An 18,623-nucleotide genomic window follows, 5' to 3' on the forward strand; every position below is an offset into this window, starting at 1 on the left:
ACTATGAGATTTAAATTAGTCTCCTAGCTTTTTCCTTTAGAAGCATGTAGACATTTGTAGTGGTATTATTTACAGCTTCATTTTAGAGATTTAACTGTATTTTTAGCCTTAGTGGTCTTATTTTAGTAACGTTGCAGTTTGAGCTAGTCTGTGGTATTTGGAAAAAAGATCAGATTTATGACAGTGACATATATGGTGTGAAAGCATTCACGTGATTTTAAAAGATGACTTAAGAGTTATGCATAATCAGCCGAAACCTGCATTAAATTAAGAAAAAAAGTTCTCTTTCACTGTTTTAAAAAGCAAAAGAGCTCCACCTGGTGTTGAACAAAACTATTGAACAATTTTTATTTGGTGATTTAGAATTTTTCATTTTCTACAAATTGTAATTCAGAATGTTTGCTCAGTATTCTATTCTGTTTACAGTAATGCTAAATATTGTTCCTAATCTAATTCATTTCTGATAAAAATGAACTTCCTTCTAATGGTTTTTTTTTTTAAGTTTATTTTTTTATTTTGAGAGAGAGAGGCAGAAAGAGAGAAAGAGAGAAAGAATTCCCAGCAGGTCCATGCTGTCAACACGAAGCCCAATGCAGGTTTGAACCCATGAACCATGAGATCATGACCTGAGCTGAAACCAAGAGTCAGATGCTCAACCGACTGAACCACCAGGCACCCCTTACCTCTAATGTTTTAAAAAGTTTTAGAAAGTTTCTCTCCTTGCCTGTCCTTTATATCTATCTATGGTGGAAGAGTAAGAATGCTCCTCCCAGAGGGAGGGACCCAGCAGCTTTGGGTTGAAACCCATCTACCCCTTGGTTTGCTCTAGGCTACTTCCCATCGGTTGCTCCCTCCAAAGACTGAACACAGGGATGTACTGAGGCCAGTTCTCAGTTCCAAAGGACAAGTGCAACTCCTTTATTGGCCCACTTTGGCTCCAGTACTTCCCTAGGGTTTTGCCAAACCTTCTTTAGACTGCACAGCAGTCTCAGGTGTGTTCATTAAATGTTTTTTAATGTTTATATTAGAAAGAGACAGAGTGTGAGTGGGGGAGGGGCAGAAAGAGAGGGAGACATGGAATCTGAAGCAGGCTCCAGGCTTTGAACTGTCAGCACAGAGCGTGACATGGTGCTCAAACTCAGGAACCATGAGATCATGACCTTAGCCAAAGTTGGATCCTCATCCGACTGAGCTACATGGTGCTCCCCAATCTTATTCTTTCAGATTAGACTTGCATACAGTCTGACAACTCTCCCAGCTTTCCCCAGCTCCCTCCTTATTTCTTTGCATGCAGGCATTTTCTTCTAATAAAATCCTTGCATTTTCATTTATTTATGCATTTTAAATAAAGATTGTGTATAATTTAAGGCGCACAACATGATAATTTGATACAGATATGCATGGTGACATGAATACTAGAGTCAGACTAATTAACATGTCAGTTAATTACCTCATACAGTTACCACTTTGTGTGCATGTGTGATGAGTGCTCCTGGAATCTGTTCTCGTAGCATATTTCCAGTAATCAGTACAGTAAGTATAGTCACCTGCCTGTACATTAGATCTCTGACTTATTCATCTTATACAACTGCGAATTTGTACCCTTTGACCAATGTCTTCCTATTTCCTCAGCCCCTGATAACCACTCTTCTACTCTTTGCCTCTAGGAGTTCCATTTAAAAAAATTATTCAGGGGCGCCTGGGTGGCTCAGTCGGTTAAGCGCCTGGCTTCGGCCCAAGTCATGATCTCATGGTTCTTGGGTTTGAGCCCCACGTCGGGCTCTGTGCTGACAGCTAGCTCAGAGGGCCTGGAGCCTGCTTCAGATTCTGTGTCTCCCTCTCTCTCTGACCCTCCCCTGTCTCTCTCTGTCTCTCAAAAATAAATTAAAAACATTAAAAAAAATTAAAAAAAAAGAAAAAAATTATTGAGGTATAATCAACATACATTATATTAGCTTCAGTATATATCAATATATGCAATATATGATTAGAAAATTCTAAGCATTACTCAGTGCTCACCACGGTAAGTATAGTCAGTCACCATCTGTCACCGTACAATGCTATTACAACCTTATTGACTATGTTTCCTCTGTTGTACTTATCTCTGTAGCTTATTTATTTTATACCTGGAAATTTGTACCTCTCAATCCCCTTCATCTGTTTTGCCTATCCTCCTACCTACCTCGCACCTAGCAACCACCAATTCTTTGTAATTAAGAGTCTGTTCACTTGCTTTGTTTTTTTATGTTCCACATATAAGTGAACTTATATGGTATTCATCTTTCTCTGCCTTATTTCACTTAGTATAATACCCTCTAGGGCCATCCATGGTGCCACAAATGGTGAGATAGTATTCTTTTTTTATGGCTGAGTCGTATTCCATTCTGTGTGTGTGTGTGTGTGTGTGTGTGTGTGTGTGTGTGTGTGTGTACCACATTTTTCTTTATCTATTCATCTATCAAAAAATACTTTCAAGATACTTCAGTTGTTTCCAGGTAAATAATTCTGCAATAAAGACAGAAGGGCATATATCTTTTTGAACTAGTGTTTTTGTTTCCTTTGGGTAATTACCCAGCAGTGGAATTACTGAATCATATACTATTTCTATCTTTAATTGTTTGAGGAACCTTCACACTGTTTTCCACAATGGTTGCACCAATTTACATTCCTACCTGTAGTTCATGAGGGTTCCCATTTCTCCACATCCTCACCATTCTGTGTTGTTGAGTTTAGCCATTCTTACTGGTGTGAGGTGATATCTCATTGTAGTTTTAACGTGCATTTCCCTGATGATTAGTGATGTTGAGCATCTTTTCATGTGTCCATTGGGCATCTGAATGTGTTTGGACAAGTACTTATTCATGTCTTCTGCCCATTTTAAAATCAGATTGTTTTTTGGTGTTAAATTGTATAAGATCTTTATATTTTAGATGCCAACCCCTATTGGATACATTATCTGCAAATATGTTTTCCCGTTTAGTAGGTTGTCTTTTTGTTTTGTTGACAGTATCCTTTGCTGTACAAAAGGCTTTTATTTTGGTGTATATCCAGTAGTTTATTTTTGCTTTTGTTTCTCTTTCTTAAATAAATATAAATTATAAATATGTTGTAATGTTGATGTCCAAGCGATTATTGCCTATGTTTTCTTTTAGGAATTTTATGGTTTCAAGTCTCACATTTAGGTCTTTAATCCATTTTGAGTTTGTGTGTGTGTGTGTGTGTGTGTGTGTGTGTGTGTGTGTTAAAAGAAAGTGGTCCATTTTCATTGTTTTGCATGTAGCTGTCTGGTTTTCTCAGCATCATTTTTAAAGAGACTGTCTTTCCTTATTGTAAATTATTTTCTCTTTTGTTCTGGATAAATTGACCATATACCTGTGAGTTCATTTCTAGACTGTTTTATTGGTCTCTGTGTTAATCATGCTATTTTGATTACAATATCTTTGTAGTGTTGTTTGAAATCTGGGATTGTGATACTTCCAGCTTTGTTCTTTCTCAGTATTGCTTTGGCTATATTGCTTTGAGGTCTTTTGCAGTTTCCATACATATTTTAGGATTATTTGTTCTAGTTTTGTGAAAAATGCTATTGGTATTTGGTAGGAATTGGACCCATTCTGTAGGTCGTTTTGGGTAGTATGGACATTTAAACAATATTAATTCTTTGAATCCATGAGCATAATATATCTTTGCATTTGTTTGTTATATCTTCAGTTACTTTCATCAATGTCTATCCTTGCGTGTTTTTTTAATGTTTATTTTTGTGAGAGAGAGACAAAGACAGAGACAGAGACAGAGTGTGAGTAGGGGAGAGATAGAGAGAGAGGGAGACACAGAATCTGAAGCAGGCTCCAGGATCTGAACTGTCAGCACAGAGCCCATGCTGGGGCTTGAACCCACAAACTGTGAGATCATGACCTGAGCTGAAGTCAAAAGCTTAGCTGACTGAGCCACCCAACTGCCCCCATCCCTGCATGTTTAATTTTGTCTTGGTACTTGCTTCTTAGAGATCCTGGACTAACACAATACCACTCCGGGAAGTTTTATGGGAAATATGAAAGTGGAGCCATATCTATTAATACCTAATATTATTTCTAATAGTAATAATAATATTATTTAATATGTAATATGTAGTGTCTAGGTTGTCTAAAATTTAGTTCTTATCTATTAGATTTTGATATCTTAAAGTCAAGTCTGGGTCTCTCCAGAGCCGGGCTAATTAGTGCATGTACAGAAAAGGGCATGTATCCTTTGAGGCCACTCAGCTCTGAGACTCCCTGGCCACATGTGGGATTTCCAAGTTAATGAACAGTCTTATTGTTTGCACCAGCCAAACAGGCTTTTGGGCAAGGGTGATGATTAATCCAGGCAAATCTAACACCTCTTCTAGAAAAATACCTTCAAAGATTTTTTTTTTAATGTATGGAGGGAAGGGCTTGAATATCACCTTTGCACCCACACAATCAATTATGTTCAATATCACATTTCAGTATTAAGTGTGGTGATACTTCAAACGTGGATTCAGATTTGCTTGGCTTTAGCATTGACATGGTACATACATTATTGGAACATTCTAGAGAATAATCAATGTTATAGAGTGAAAAGCACTGCAGTTCTTGATAGAAAGGCACTGGGCACTGGTAACTTACAGCTCCTGGAAACTGCCCAAGGGTCTTGTGTCATGGCTCTGTTCTTGGTTTACTTTTGACTTGCTGATACTAAGTATTATTGAGGGTAAGTATAGTGATAGTATCACTAAGAGGTAATACAACTCTAGGAAAATAAAACTTCACACTACTTTGTAGTGTGATATAATGGAAAGAACCATAGCCTGAGAGATAGAATATCTGCATTTGAGTTGACTTCACTACATGATAACTCTCAAGAGTTGGGTAAGCCACTTACCTTCTTTTGGCTTCAGTTTCCTTATCTGTAAGATGGTGGAACAAATCTTTGACTCACATAGTCATTATACTTAAATAACTCAGACAGAAACATTTGGCAAAGCAAAACACCATATTAAAGTTATACTATTATTGTTTAATTGTATTTCTTTCTGACTTTCTTTCTTTCTTTTAAAGATTTTATTTTTAAGTAATTTCTACAATGAGCTCAAACTCACAACCCAGAGATCAATAGTCATATGCTTTACTACGTCAGTGGGACACCCCTGTTGAATTGTATTTCTAATGAAAATATCTGCTAAAGGAGGTCAGTAGGTATTCTGACGTTTTATAGGAGATACAGATTTTATAGTCCATGCTAAGAGATTTCTTAAATAAAAATGTTCTTAACTATTTAAATAAAAATTTTAAAGTATAATTGACACACATAAGCAGAGTTTAAAGAAACAAAATTGGCCTTATTTTGCTTTGCTTCTCTCACACAAAATATATGAATTATTTAGTAATGAAGAAAAACTTTTATCATTGAGCCACCCTTTGAAAGGCTAAAAATGTAAACAAAGTGAGTATAAATTTAAATTGAGTGAAAGATTTGGATGAAACTGAGAAATAATTCTCTCAAATTTTGAATGAAGTGATGGAAGAAGGAGGATATATTTATACCTCCTGATAACTACAGCAAGGAATGAAAGAAGGTCTTTTTATTTATATGCAAATATGAGCAATAAAAATATTTTTGCTGTAATATTATTTTATTGTGCGCTTTTGGAGGTTTTCATGAAAGTATATTGATAATGTAACTTATCTCCACAAACTTTTTTAAACTGTAACTGACAATGTTATTTTATGATAATAAAATATTGCCATGAATTATTCATTTATAGCTAACACACAATTCCACCATTTTACTTTATTCTTCATGTTTTCTGCAACCTAAGTGTGATAAGTATAACATTATTATTATGAAGTAGTTTGGTTAGGCATCCTTATTCTGGTTAACTTAAGGAAAATGAGCGTTAATAAGATACAGGTATCTCACGCAGATTCGAAGGAAAACTTGACCATCTGTGCCTTACGATGTGCAGGACCAGGCAGCTAGGGGGATCTAGGGAGCGATTTTGCATCCTCTCTTTGTTTTAAGATTCATTTCTCAAATTAAAGTCTGGTCAAGGAAGCGCTCTGTGCCCACCTCCTGCTCCTGAGAAGATGAAATACCCTCCATGCAATATCAGACCCATGCACCAGAGAGGGGTGGTGCCCCCCCCCCCCGCAAAAGGCAAAGACATACTGGAAAAGAAAAAAAAAACCCAACCAAATACCAATGCTTGATGTATTCAACTCAAATGTTTTCCAATACCTTTTTGTTTGTTTATTTGTTTGGGGTGGCTATCATTTTCTTTAGTTACGGAGATTAGTATACAGTAACCTATTAAGTTGTGATGCACTCAGATATCCACCAACATGCTTTTTTGATGCGCTTACTCCTTCTCTTTAAGCAAATGCTGCCTTCGAAAGATCAGAGACTGGCTCTTGACCACTGAGGCGCTGGTATTTTTTAACTTTTGGTATGAGTGCCCCTGGGTAAAGTTAAGGCAAGGCACACCGGAACATTGCAGGTTTTACACATGCCTAAGTAAATTGTGTTCCTTTGTTCCTTCCTATTTTCACCGTGGCCATTACCAACAGGGAGACAAGAGCAGAGGCAGAAGATGCTCATGGAAATAGTGTTTTATCTCCAGAGTTAGAAGCTCTGTATATGCATGTCCATGGATATGCACACATGTGGCTTTTGGACTAATTACTTGTATATTGCTGGTTTAAAAATAAGTCCTGTAATGCCTTTAGTTTGGAGTTAGCTAGAAAGGCATTACAAGAGAGACAGGATATGTGTTTCAGGAGTGTCAGAACAGCTTTGATTTCTACCACCCTTGTGTATGCGTTATGATATTTATTATTTACTTAAGACAACATTTGCCTAAATGTTTAGCCACTCCATTTTTGGTGAAATTTAAAGCATTATACACATTCAGATTCTATTGTTTGTGAGTTTACTTTTTAAGTAGTTATGAAAATATCATTTACATATTCAATTTATCTTGTCAAAACTGATATTCTAGCAAGAAACACTAGGGGGCATTCATTGCTCTGTTCAATGACATTTGTATGCTTTATTTTTATACTTTCCAATGCAATTTGTTCATATGCTTGGGAAATAAAATATAAAAATTTTCACTTATTAAAATATGTCTGTTTAGGGAAAATTGATAGTAATTATTAGTAGGGCAATTTAAAAATAATATGTGTTAGAAGATGTAAGAATGTTGGTTAACGAATTTGTATTTAAAAATAATTTAGATTTATATGAAATTAGCAAAGCCAGGAGTTTATAAAAATAGTCAGCATACCACTGAAAACTAAACAAACAAACAAAGGCAGAAGTAAAAAATGGATGGGTGGCCAACAGGTCACAAAAATAGTCAATATATACTGAAGCTTATAATGGAAACAAATCTTTACATAATTTGACAGTCTCTCAAAATATATCAACAAATAATGCAAAATATCAAGTTTTCAGAATATCTAGCATAGAAAAAAAACCCTGACATAACTTTAGTCTTATCTTTATTTAAAAGCATATGGAATTTAAAAATATAAAAATAAGTTCTGATATAGAAGTAGTATCAATGAGTTAAATGAATTTATGCACTCTAAATTGTCATTTTAATATAAAGTATCACTGAAGTTGTCCCACTTCTATTTCCATTCTAAATGTTTCTTATTTTGTCTTCCTATTCTCTGGTACCTTATGCCATTTAATTTGTTCATTTATGAATGCAACTATTTTATAGGGCACACTCTGCATTCACAAGGTATTGTGGCATTGTGTTGGGTATTGCAACTCTCAAATATTGTGTGTATACATACCACCCCAAAATGTGCTCAAATAATTTGAGGATAAGTACAAATCCTCACAGACTTTTGCCTTGACATAACTGAAAAAAGCAGCGATTTCTTTTAGCCTCAATTTGTTTTGGACTAGTCATACAACTAAATATTTATTTGCTGGATTTTAGACCACAATAGGTAAAGTCACACTAGCAGTTTTAGATACAGGCAACTTTATAAAACTACATGGCTTAACAAAAATCTAAGGAAACAAACATTGCCTTAGCATTTTTAGCCATAAATTTTGCATATATATGTGGAAATTTTTTTTGACTCCAAGTGTCATAAACATGAATCTTAACATGTCTCATCCCTGCCTTTAGAAATCCATTTTTCAGATCAAGGAGGAGTCTACTGAAAGCTAAATAAATTGAAATAATATGTATAAAGTGCCTTTAAAAATATAAAGTGCTCTTTAACTGCACAGTGTTGTCACTTTGGGGTTTGAATTCTGACTTTGATATTTATCAGCACACTGTTTTTATCTGTAAAAACCAGGGATGATACCTCATTTTATGACTTCTTCCCTCCTTTTTTGCTTCACTGCTTTCCTGAGAAATGACAATCTAATTGATGGATAGTTTCTAGGTAAATCAGAAGGTGGAAGAGGAAGGGAAAGACAAAAGCAAGGGAAAACTATGTCAAATCAGGGAAAATCTTAGAGCTATAAAAATGAATTTTTCAATTATCTTGTAATACTACCAACCTACAAGATGAGAAAAAGATGACAAAGGGAAATTTCCATCTTTTAAGTCACTAACCTTACAATATCTTGGGTCTAAATTTTCTGTATTTGGGTTATCTGTTTTTTGAATTTTTCCAACATGATTGGAACTTCTACTGACTTCTTTCAATCAGCAGTGTTTCTGGTCTATCCCCTATGTTATAAATCAGTGTAGAATTGGGAAATGCATGAATAGATTAAGTTAAACATAATTGGAAAAGTAAATCCGTTAGCATTCCAAAGTAAGAAACAGGACTTTTGGATTATTCACTATTATTTTTTCTTTCTTTGTTTAGTTACCCTCTTTAGTGCAGATAATTAGAAAGTTTAACTAATAAATTTGCCCTCTTTTGAGTATGGAATTGGGTCTGGGGGAGCAAAGCATTCACTGTTTTTGTAAACAATGGCTCTGTTTTAGAGTCAGCGTTTTTGTTCAAATATTGTCGATGTGTCTGGTGTGGGAGGGGTATGAGATGTGTTCTGGGAAGTAGCTGGTGGAGACATCAGAGTACAGAAAAGCGTATTTAGTTAGTTTTGTTTTTTAGGGTTTATTTATTTGCTTTGAGAGAGAGTGAGAGTGGGGGAGGAGTGAGGGAGAGAGAGAGAGAGAGAGAGAGAGAGCGCGCGAGAATCCCAAGCAAGCTCTACGGTCAGTACAGAGCCTGACACAGGGCTCAGTGTCACAAATGGTGAGATCATGACCTGAGCCAAAAATCAAAGTCAGGCACTTGACCAACCCAGGCGTCCCCAGAAGAGCATATCTGGTTTTAAAAAGCATGTTTAATTGTATAACTACTTTGATGTATTCTTTTATTTTAAGTTTTTATTTTAATCACTTAGTGCTCATCAAGACAAGTGTACTCCTTAATCTCCATCACCTGTTTCACCCATCTCCCATCCACGTTCCCTCTGGTGACCACCAGTTTTGTTTGTTCTCTATAGTGAAGTCCAGGAAGCACTTCTCTGTCTTCTTGTGTAGGCAATCAGTGCCACCACCACCACGTCTATCTCCACCACAACTGCCATCAAGTGTTGGCTGCTACAGTAGGCCAGGACCTGTGCTAGGCACTTTATGATGTTTCTTCAAATCCTCACAGACACCTATGAGGCAGGTATTATTGTTTCCATTTTACATATAAGAAAACTTGGGCTTGCTTATCCCAAAGTTAAACAGTAAGTAGCAGAGTCAACATAAAAAAACTATAAATCTTGGGTTGCCCAGGTGGCTCAGTTGATTAAGTGACCAACTCTTGATTTTGGCCTAGGTCATGATCTCAGGATCGTGAGATTGAGCCCCCAGTGGGCTCCACGCTGAATGTGGAGCCTGCTTAAGATCCTCTCTCTCCCTCGGGGTGCCTCAGTGGCTTTGGATTGTGGCTCAGGTTATGATCTCACGGTTTGTGAGTTTGAGCCCCGCATTAGGCTCTGCTGTTAGCTCAGAGACTGGAATCTGCTTCAGATTCTGTGTCTCCCCCCCTATCTCTGCCCCTCCTCTGCTTGTACCCTGTCTCTCTCTCTCAAAAAATAAACATTAAAAAAAAAAAAGGATTCTCTCCCTCTCCCTCTGCTCCCCCCACTTGCTCTCTCTCTCAAAAAAAAGTCTCAGTGTAGCCTAAAAGTAGGAAGGCTTTGAAGCTAAAGTCTGTGGCAAATATCTTGTCATCTGAGGAATAAAGAATCAGGTTTACAAAAGTTCTTAGGGACTTTTGAGAATTTTTCAAAGAAAAAAAACTGTTATTCAAAAATTATTTTCTTCTGTTACTTTCAAACTTTAGCTGGCATTGAAATGTTACAAAGTGCCCTTAATAGATTATTTAATTTTTTATGTTTTAAAAATATTTGTATTCCTCTGTAGTTACTTTCTTATTAATTATTTAAAATTTTTATTTATTAATTTTAATTAAAAAATTTTAACGTTTATTATTAATTTTGAGAGAGATAGACAGACAGAGCACAAGCAGGGAAGGAGCAGAGAGAGAGGGACACACAGAATTTGAAGCAGGCTCTAGCTCTGAGTTGTCAGCGTAGAACCCCATGCAGGGCTCAAACCCACAAACTGTGAGATCATGACCTGAGCCAAAGTTGGATGCTTAACCGACTGAGTCATCCAGGTGTTCCCTTTTTTAAAATTAATCAATCAATTAATTAATTTGAGAAGGAGAGAGTGAGCATGAATGGGGGAGAGGGGCACAGAGAGAGAGAGAGAGAGAGAGAGAGATAAAGACAGAGATAGAGTGAGGGAGAATCCCAAGCAGGCTCCATGCTCAGTATGGAGCCTGATGTGGGATTCTATCCCACCACCCTGGAAGCACAACCTGAACCAAAATCAAGTTGGACGCTCAACTGACTGAGTCACTGAGGCGCCCTTATAGTTATTTTTACCCAGTGGATTTGGAGACTATGTATAGAAAAGTATCCTATTTAGCATAGTATATATAAAGTAAGTGGCGTATTTGGACAGTAAAAGGGAATAAAACACTAAAAAATATTTTTTTTGAGAGAGAGAGAAGTAGTTCCCCAATCAGAAATAGATAACTGACAAAGAAATGAGATTTCATTTAGTTCAGAAATAAGTATAGAGATGCCAGAGTACTTAATCATGTTACTTGATTTTTTCCTATTTATTCACTTATTATGATTAATTATGCAAAAATCCATACACTTAATAAATTGTTCTTTAAATTTGATGAGTATTTCATGCTGTATGCACCTTTCAGCTAAAAATCTGTATGTAGATCAGAGCCATCAGGGGAATTACTTCAATTAAGTTAATCCTTCTAATATATACATTATATGTGCTTGTGGCATGATCTGGAATCCATTTTTATCATAAAAATAGCATCTGTGATTTTAAGAATATTAAGACCATTAAAATACATTGCTTATTTTTAAAACTTGGAAAATTGCATAAATCCTAGGACTTACTTGCAGATTGTCCACTTATTTGCATGGTATAAAGTTGCTTAACCAGAGAATGGGGTTCAGTCACATGTGTTCTATGGTTCCATTCCAAATGTTCAGCTGTTGTGAAAGATAGTTATACGTTTATATCCTACAAAGTTACTTGGTTGTTGCCTGAAACATGATTTTGACCATCTGTTCAACATAATAAAGTGGACATTTATAAAATATATAATAATTTAAGTGCCATATAACTGGTTTCACTATTGATTCTTACTTTTTAAAAAGTACATCTGAATAAAGAATTCTGAACCTCAAATCCCTGACAGTAACTATATTTCTTGGTCCTGAAACCATTTCTCACTTTTTTTTCTCCCACCATTCTACTTAGTTACAGCCATTTTGCCTAACATTTAATGACAATGTACTTATCAATTGGTAAATGTGGTATTTTCCCTCCCTCCATTCTTTCCTTTCTTCCTCCCTTCCCTCTTTCCTTCCATAATTAGTGATTGAGCACCTACCATGAAGATATATGCTTGGATAAGATGAAGTTCCCATCTTTCCAGAGGTCCAGGGTCTTGCCCTCAATGTATACTGAATTCTTCAGTTCACCTGTGGGGAGGTTGTGAAGCTTCTGTATTTTAATCAAGATTTAATCATTTTATAGAACATTTCTTTCCAAACTCTTTTTCTTTATTTCTTTTTTTCCCCAGAATCCATGTAGACTTTAAAGTATGTCAGAATGGGGGAGTTTTGTGGAAAGCACTGTTGGTGGAAAGGCCTTTCTATACCAACTACTATCACAGCTCAAACTGCTTGTTAGAGGGACAAAACATGGATACATTCATTCAGCACATTTACGGATGTTTGCAGATCATGACATTAGGTACTTTAAACACTAAAACATATCCGCTTGACTTGGTGTGGACACGTTGGAGTAATTAGGTTCTTACTGACCTCATTTTTGCAGTCCAGGTCTAAATTTCTAATTGCCAGTTACATAGTGTTATCAATGTGCCCTACAGGATCTCCAACTTGTTAAGACACTTAGACTTCCTCAGCTGTGTCCACCTTTGGCCACCCATGGTGACTTATTTCTTATCTTGCTCATTATTTTATGTAGATGGAGAATCCTCATTTCATAATTATTTAAAATGCTTAGAACCATTCACTGTAAAAGACAGAAAGAACTCTATGAATAGTCTAATTCTTTTATCTGAGGTTAATTTTTTTAAAGTTTATTTATCTTGAGAGAGAAAGATGAGAGAGAGTGTGCTTGTGAGAGTGGGAGAGGGGCAGAGAGAGGGAGAGAGAGAATCCCAAGCAGGCTCCGTGGTCAGTGCAGAGCCCAATGTAGGGCTAGATCTCATGACTGTGAGAGCATGACCTGAGCCAATATTAAGAGTTGGATGCTTAATGGACTAAGCCACCCAGGAACTCCATGGATATGATATTATTAAAACAATGCTTTAAAATTATAAGGAGGATTTAATAATTTTTATAATGTTAATTAAAAATCAGGAGACAAAATGTGTGATTATAACTTTTTACTCACTTCAATGGGAAAAATGCATATTCAGCAAAATGTTAGAAAAGAAATCTTGGGGTGGTATTGCTGTCGCTGACTTTTTCTTTCCACATTTACATTTTTCAGATTATCCTTAAGAAGTATGTATGACTTTTATAATAAAAAATAACATTCTAAAAATCATTATTCTGGATTTTTAAAATATCATGATGAACACTTTAATTTTTTGCCAGTAAATTTAGAAATGTATTATTAAGGACACTAAAATTTTTATGGCGTGGTCATTATCATCATAAGGTGGGAATATACAACTGCCTTGGTACCTTTTTATGAAAGGCAGAAAAAAAATAACGGTCTCAGATTTTAGTGTTTCTTTATTATAGGTGGAAAGAAGAAATTCTTAGGCTAATTTATTTCTATAAATTAATTTTGCTTTAATAAAACTTGCAGGAGAAAAGTTCAGAGTTACAACAGATGAATTCCTTAATGCAAATTCTACTTTTTTAGAAGTGACAAAAAATTGCTTGAAGTAGATTGTCACTGCAGGTATGATCACATGGGAAGGTTGTATATACCACCTTTAGGATATTTCATATTTAATTTTAAGTGAACTGCACAATACAAAATTGTATGCCTTATAAAATCCCAACTATGTATAAAGTGTATGTTTGCCTAAGTGTGTATGTGCTGCGCATGTGTGGATTTGTGTGTGTGTGTGTGTGTGTGTGTAATATAACAAATTTAAAAAATTTTAATGTTTGTTTATTTTTGAGAGAGAGAGAGAGAGACAGAGGGTGAGCAGGGGAGGGGCCGAGAGAGGGAGACTCAGAATCCAAAACAGGCTCCAAGCTCTGAGCTGTCAGAGCAGAGCCTCAAGTGGGGCTTGGATTCATAAACTGTGAAATCATGACCTGAGATGCAGTCAGACACTTAACCGACTGAGCCACTAGGTGCCCCTACAATAAATTGTTAACAGAGATTATGTGTGGGTGGTAAAATTATTGTTGTATATTCTTTATATATTTTCCAAACACTTTGCAGTTCATTGCTGGTAAGATCATATAAGCATTCTTTAAAATTAGTCTTTAAAAATTTATGTAACTTTTCAAAATGTGCACATAACTTTTTTGGTATGCATGGGCTATGTAAAAAGAATCTAGAATGTGTTATGTAAAAAAGTGAGTTTTGTACTTTGTAAATGGGATGCAGAAAATAATATAGGTGGAATTTAAGGTTTTTGTAACAAGAACTAAGAATATTGGTTATAACATTGCCTTGTAGGTAAACATTCAGTAAATGTTCAGTGAGTGAATGATGTCCACATGCTCCTGTCTGTGTGACATGCCACCTCCTTCCGATCCTATTGGTTACTCTGCACTAACTTTTACCACCTCCCATTATCACACTCATCTGTTCCCCTCCTAGGCTGAAAAGTTCTTATGGGCAGGGGCTGCTTCAGATACATCCATTGTTTCTGGTATCTAGCTCCAAACTTAGGGCATATGGGTGTTTAGCAAAGGGTTGTTGAAACAAGCCATTGTATTTATCATTGATAAAATGGTAAATATAAGAGAATGTCTATAAATATAAACATTCTTCCTTATGACTGCTTTTTTGTTCGTTTTCAACATCAAGCACTCTTGTTTGTTGGAGTAATTAGCAGAAACTGCAGAAAGGCAAGAACCATCGGACAAAACCATAATACTAGGAATTCTTTGAAAAGGTGTCTTTCTGCCAGATTTTGACTCGTCTTTCTGCTAGTAGGAACATAATAAAGTCAATTCTCTATTTGGAAGTACATCTGAAAAGAACTGTCTTTATAAATTTCCTTGGATCTGGAATTAAATTTTTGGTAACACTTTTAAAAAATATTTCTTTTGAGAGAAAAAAAAGAGAGAAAGGAAGAAAGAGAGAGAGAGAGAACCCTAAGCAAGCCCCACACTGACAGCTCAGAACCCACCACAGGGCCTGATCCCTTGAACCATGAGACTGTTACCCAAGCTGAAACCAAGAGCCAGAAGCTCAACCAACTGAGCCACCCAGGTGCCCCTGGAATTAAATTTATAACACTTGCTTAGACTATTAAAGCAAAAGTAAACTCATTCCTGGTTGTTAACTTAAAAGTTAAGAAAAAAATCAGAAAATTTTATTGTGAATAAAAACAAAAGTGATTGTATTTCTATATTATGGGTTAGCTCCTATCTTCATTTACCTCAAGGTGAAGAAGACTAAGAACATCAAAACCCTTTTTTTCCCTCCAGTTTTCTGTTCAAAGAGGAGCAAGCAGCCCGTTTAAAGAGAAAAAGACAGCAGGCCTCCCAGCCGGTAGTATGGAGATGGATTTCCATATTTCCTAAAGACTCACAAGTCACAGTTTTCTCCTCTTTACTTACTTAGCAGGACTTCTAGAGCTAAGAGTCTTCACAAAGTTGGCTGAGTAAATTCTGGCCCAGTCTAAGACATTCTCTCCTTCCACTCTCTACAACCAAATATATGCTTGAATTAAAACTGTCCTTTTTTGCTAGCTAGAAGGAAAAAAAAAGAAAGAAAGAAAAGTGCATATCAGTGGAAGTAATTAAGGCTCCTAATAGATTGGATACACATTTTTCAGAAAGGCAATAATAGATAACCCTTTTAATCCTCGATCTGTACTTAACAGGTCTTTATTTCCTTACTTCCTTTCTCATCCATTCATTCATCCATTCATTCACTTATTCATTGAGCTGTCAAATGTTTACTGAGTTCCTACTTTATACTAGGCATACTTCCAGATTCTGGGGATCCAGGTAGGGACAGGAACAAAATCTTTCCCATTGTGGAAAATGCTTTATAATGAAGGACATGAATAGGAACATATATATGTAGTATATGGAGCAATAAATACTGAGAATATAGGGATAGAGACTGATAATATAGAGGTTGTGGTCAGGGAAAGCCTTTCTGATGGGAGACTTGTATGCAATGAGCAGTAGGACCTGTGGACATCGAGGGGAACGATATTCCAGGAAGAAGGGACAGCAAGTATAAACACTCTGAGTTGGGACTATGCACTGTGTTTTCAGTGGAATAAAAGGGAGACTACAGGGGCGCTTGGGTGGCTCAGTTAGTTAAGCGCCTACTTTGGCTCAGGTCACGATGTCGTGATTCATGTGTTTGAGCCCTGCATCGGGCTCTGTGCTGACAGCTCAGAGCCTGGAGCCTGCTTTGGAATCTGTGTCTCCCTCTCTCTCTGCTCCTCCCTGTTTGCACCCTGTCTCTCTGTGTCTCAAAAAACCAAAATAGACATTTAAAAAAAAAGAGAGAGACTACTGGGGATGAAGAGGGCTAAGGACAGAGAGTGTTGCAGGAAATGAGCTCAAAGAGGTGAAGATAGCGGAAGAGATCAGGTGTTTGAATGTTCATGTTCTTGGGGGCAACTGGGTGGCATCCAACTTGGGCTCAAGTCATGATCTCCTAGTTCATGGGTTTGAGCTCTGCATGGGGCTCTGTGCTGACAGTTCAAAGCTTGTGCCTGCTTCAGATTCTGTGCCTCACTCTCTCTCTGCCCCTCTCCTGCTCACACTCCGTCTCTCTCCCCAAAATAAATAAACATTAAAAACATTTTTTTGAATGTGTATGTTTTGTACCTCATCGGATTAAATGGAAGTTGAGAAATCAGTTGTTAGTTATGGTGATGGGCAATTAACCGTGATGATCTATTTATCTGAGAACAGTTTACAAGTTAAAGCACTATGATTAAATCTTAAGTGTAGGGCCAGATTTTGTACTTGCACAAAGAAAGAGTGTGAGTAGAAGAGAGGGGCAGAGGGAGAGAGAATTTAAGCAGGCTCCATGCTCAGTGTGGAGCATGATGCAAGGCTTGATCCCATGACCTTGGCATCATGACCTGAGCTGAAATCAAGTCAGATGCTCAACCATCTGAGCCACCTAGGTGCCCCCTCCTATTTTACTTACACAGTATTTTGTTTATTTCTTTCTTAAAAAAATTTTAATGAGAAATTTATTTACTTATCTGTAGACAGAGAGCATGTGTGCACATGAGTGAGGGAGGAGCAGAGAGAGAGGGAGACAAGAATCCCAAGCAGGCTCAGTGTTATAAGCACAGAGCCCAATGTGGGACTTGAACTCATGAACCTTGAGATCATGACCTGAACTGAAATCAAGAGTTGGACACCTACCTGACTGAGTCACCTACGCACGGTATTTTAAATGTAAGATATTTAAATAACAATGGAAAAATTGAATTAGGAGATACTGTAGTAATCGTTAAGTAACATCTTATTTCACAGATGATCAGTCATGATTTAGTAAAGATAATCATAATAATATAATTATAGCTTTAGCATTCTGTGTCAAACACTGTGCTGAGCACTTTATACATTTAATCCCCACCCAGCCATGTGGGGTAGACATTATTACCCCCATTTTAAATATTAGAACACCCAGGATAAGAGAACTAAAGAAACTTAGACAAGACCAGAGTCCCAATAAACAGCAGATACATGATTCAGAGGTAGAGACAATCTTCCTCTTGACTGGCAGAGAGATTGTTATAAAAAGAAGCTTTATGACAATAAATGCTTTTGTTCAGATACCAAAAATTTCCAGTATCCAAGCTCCTTGAGTTTTGGGACAAGGCTTTCTACTTTTCCTTTGCTTAATTCCAAATCTGAGCTTTTGACCACCATACTCTATTGCTTCTAAGTGATAATGTGTTCCAAGTTGATAGTTGGAGCAGTTGGGTCTCAAACCACAAACCAAAGCTGTTATATTCCCAGTTTGGTGTTCTTTATGGGATGCCACTTCACTCTTTGATCACCATCCTGCCCAACTCTTCCAACCAGCAAGCTCTGGGCCACTCAGGGAGGTGAAGGTTGAAGCTTTTCTCTATTAGTTGCTGCCACAGTCCTGCCTTCCAATCACCAGTTCCTCTGATAGAACCAACCATGAGTGATTACTTGAATTTTGGTCAAGGTCACTTCACCTTTTCCACTTGCCGTAAATTATTTTAGATGTTGGTCTAGGAATGTTTCCAAATTAAACTACACAGAGATTATGGAAAATAATTCTATCAGTAAAACAATTTTTTTTCCTGGAGAGTTATTAACTAGGGGAGAAACTGGAGGAAAGACAGAGCACATTTAATGGAGCAGATCATACTGTTCTGCCAGAAATTCTTCCTTGTTTTTAATTCTTTTCTTTTCTCTAGAGACAACATTTTGAAGAACATTTAGAAGGAAGACATAAAAGGCTAACATCTTTGGAGAAGAGAAATATGTGTTATCTGAGCAGAATAACCTGGACCATCATTTGTAAATGACATAATAATCATCAGAAATGCTGAAAACCAAAGAATAGCAGGTTTTTGCTTTCCAAAGTTTTCTTTGAGTTTTTGCCGTGTCTTTGTTTTGTTTGTCTTGTGGGAGAAGACCATCATGCACACATCCCAAAGGATTCAGATTAGTTGGCTTGTTCTTTCTCTGTCCACACCTGGCTAAATATTCTTTGGCACTGTGCAGCTTGGGTAATACTTGGATTTATTGACCAACAGGGTGGGGGTGATTGTAGTGAAATAATGCATTCAATCATTTTCCAGAAAGTCAAATGAACAAGAAGATTCCAA

At 36.6% G+C, this 18,623-nt stretch overlaps 1 long non-coding RNA gene across 1 annotated transcript; it reads left to right on the forward strand.

The window, feature by feature from the left end:
* The first annotated feature begins 9,516 nt into the window (after window positions 1–9,516).
* On the forward strand, window positions 9,517–18,377 carry LOC115272695. The gene is made up of 2 exons (XR_003900429.1): window positions 9,517–9,680; window positions 18,210–18,377. It is a non-coding gene; the product is annotated as an uncharacterized LOC115272695 (long non-coding RNA).
* Window positions 18,378–18,623: the final 246 nt, after the last annotated feature.

This window comes from Suricata suricatta, chromosome 1 (genome assembly GCF_006229205.1).
Source record: "Suricata suricatta isolate VVHF042 chromosome 1, meerkat_22Aug2017_6uvM2_HiC, whole genome shotgun sequence".
NCBI classification, from domain to species: domain Eukaryota; kingdom Metazoa; phylum Chordata; class Mammalia; order Carnivora; family Herpestidae; genus Suricata; species Suricata suricatta.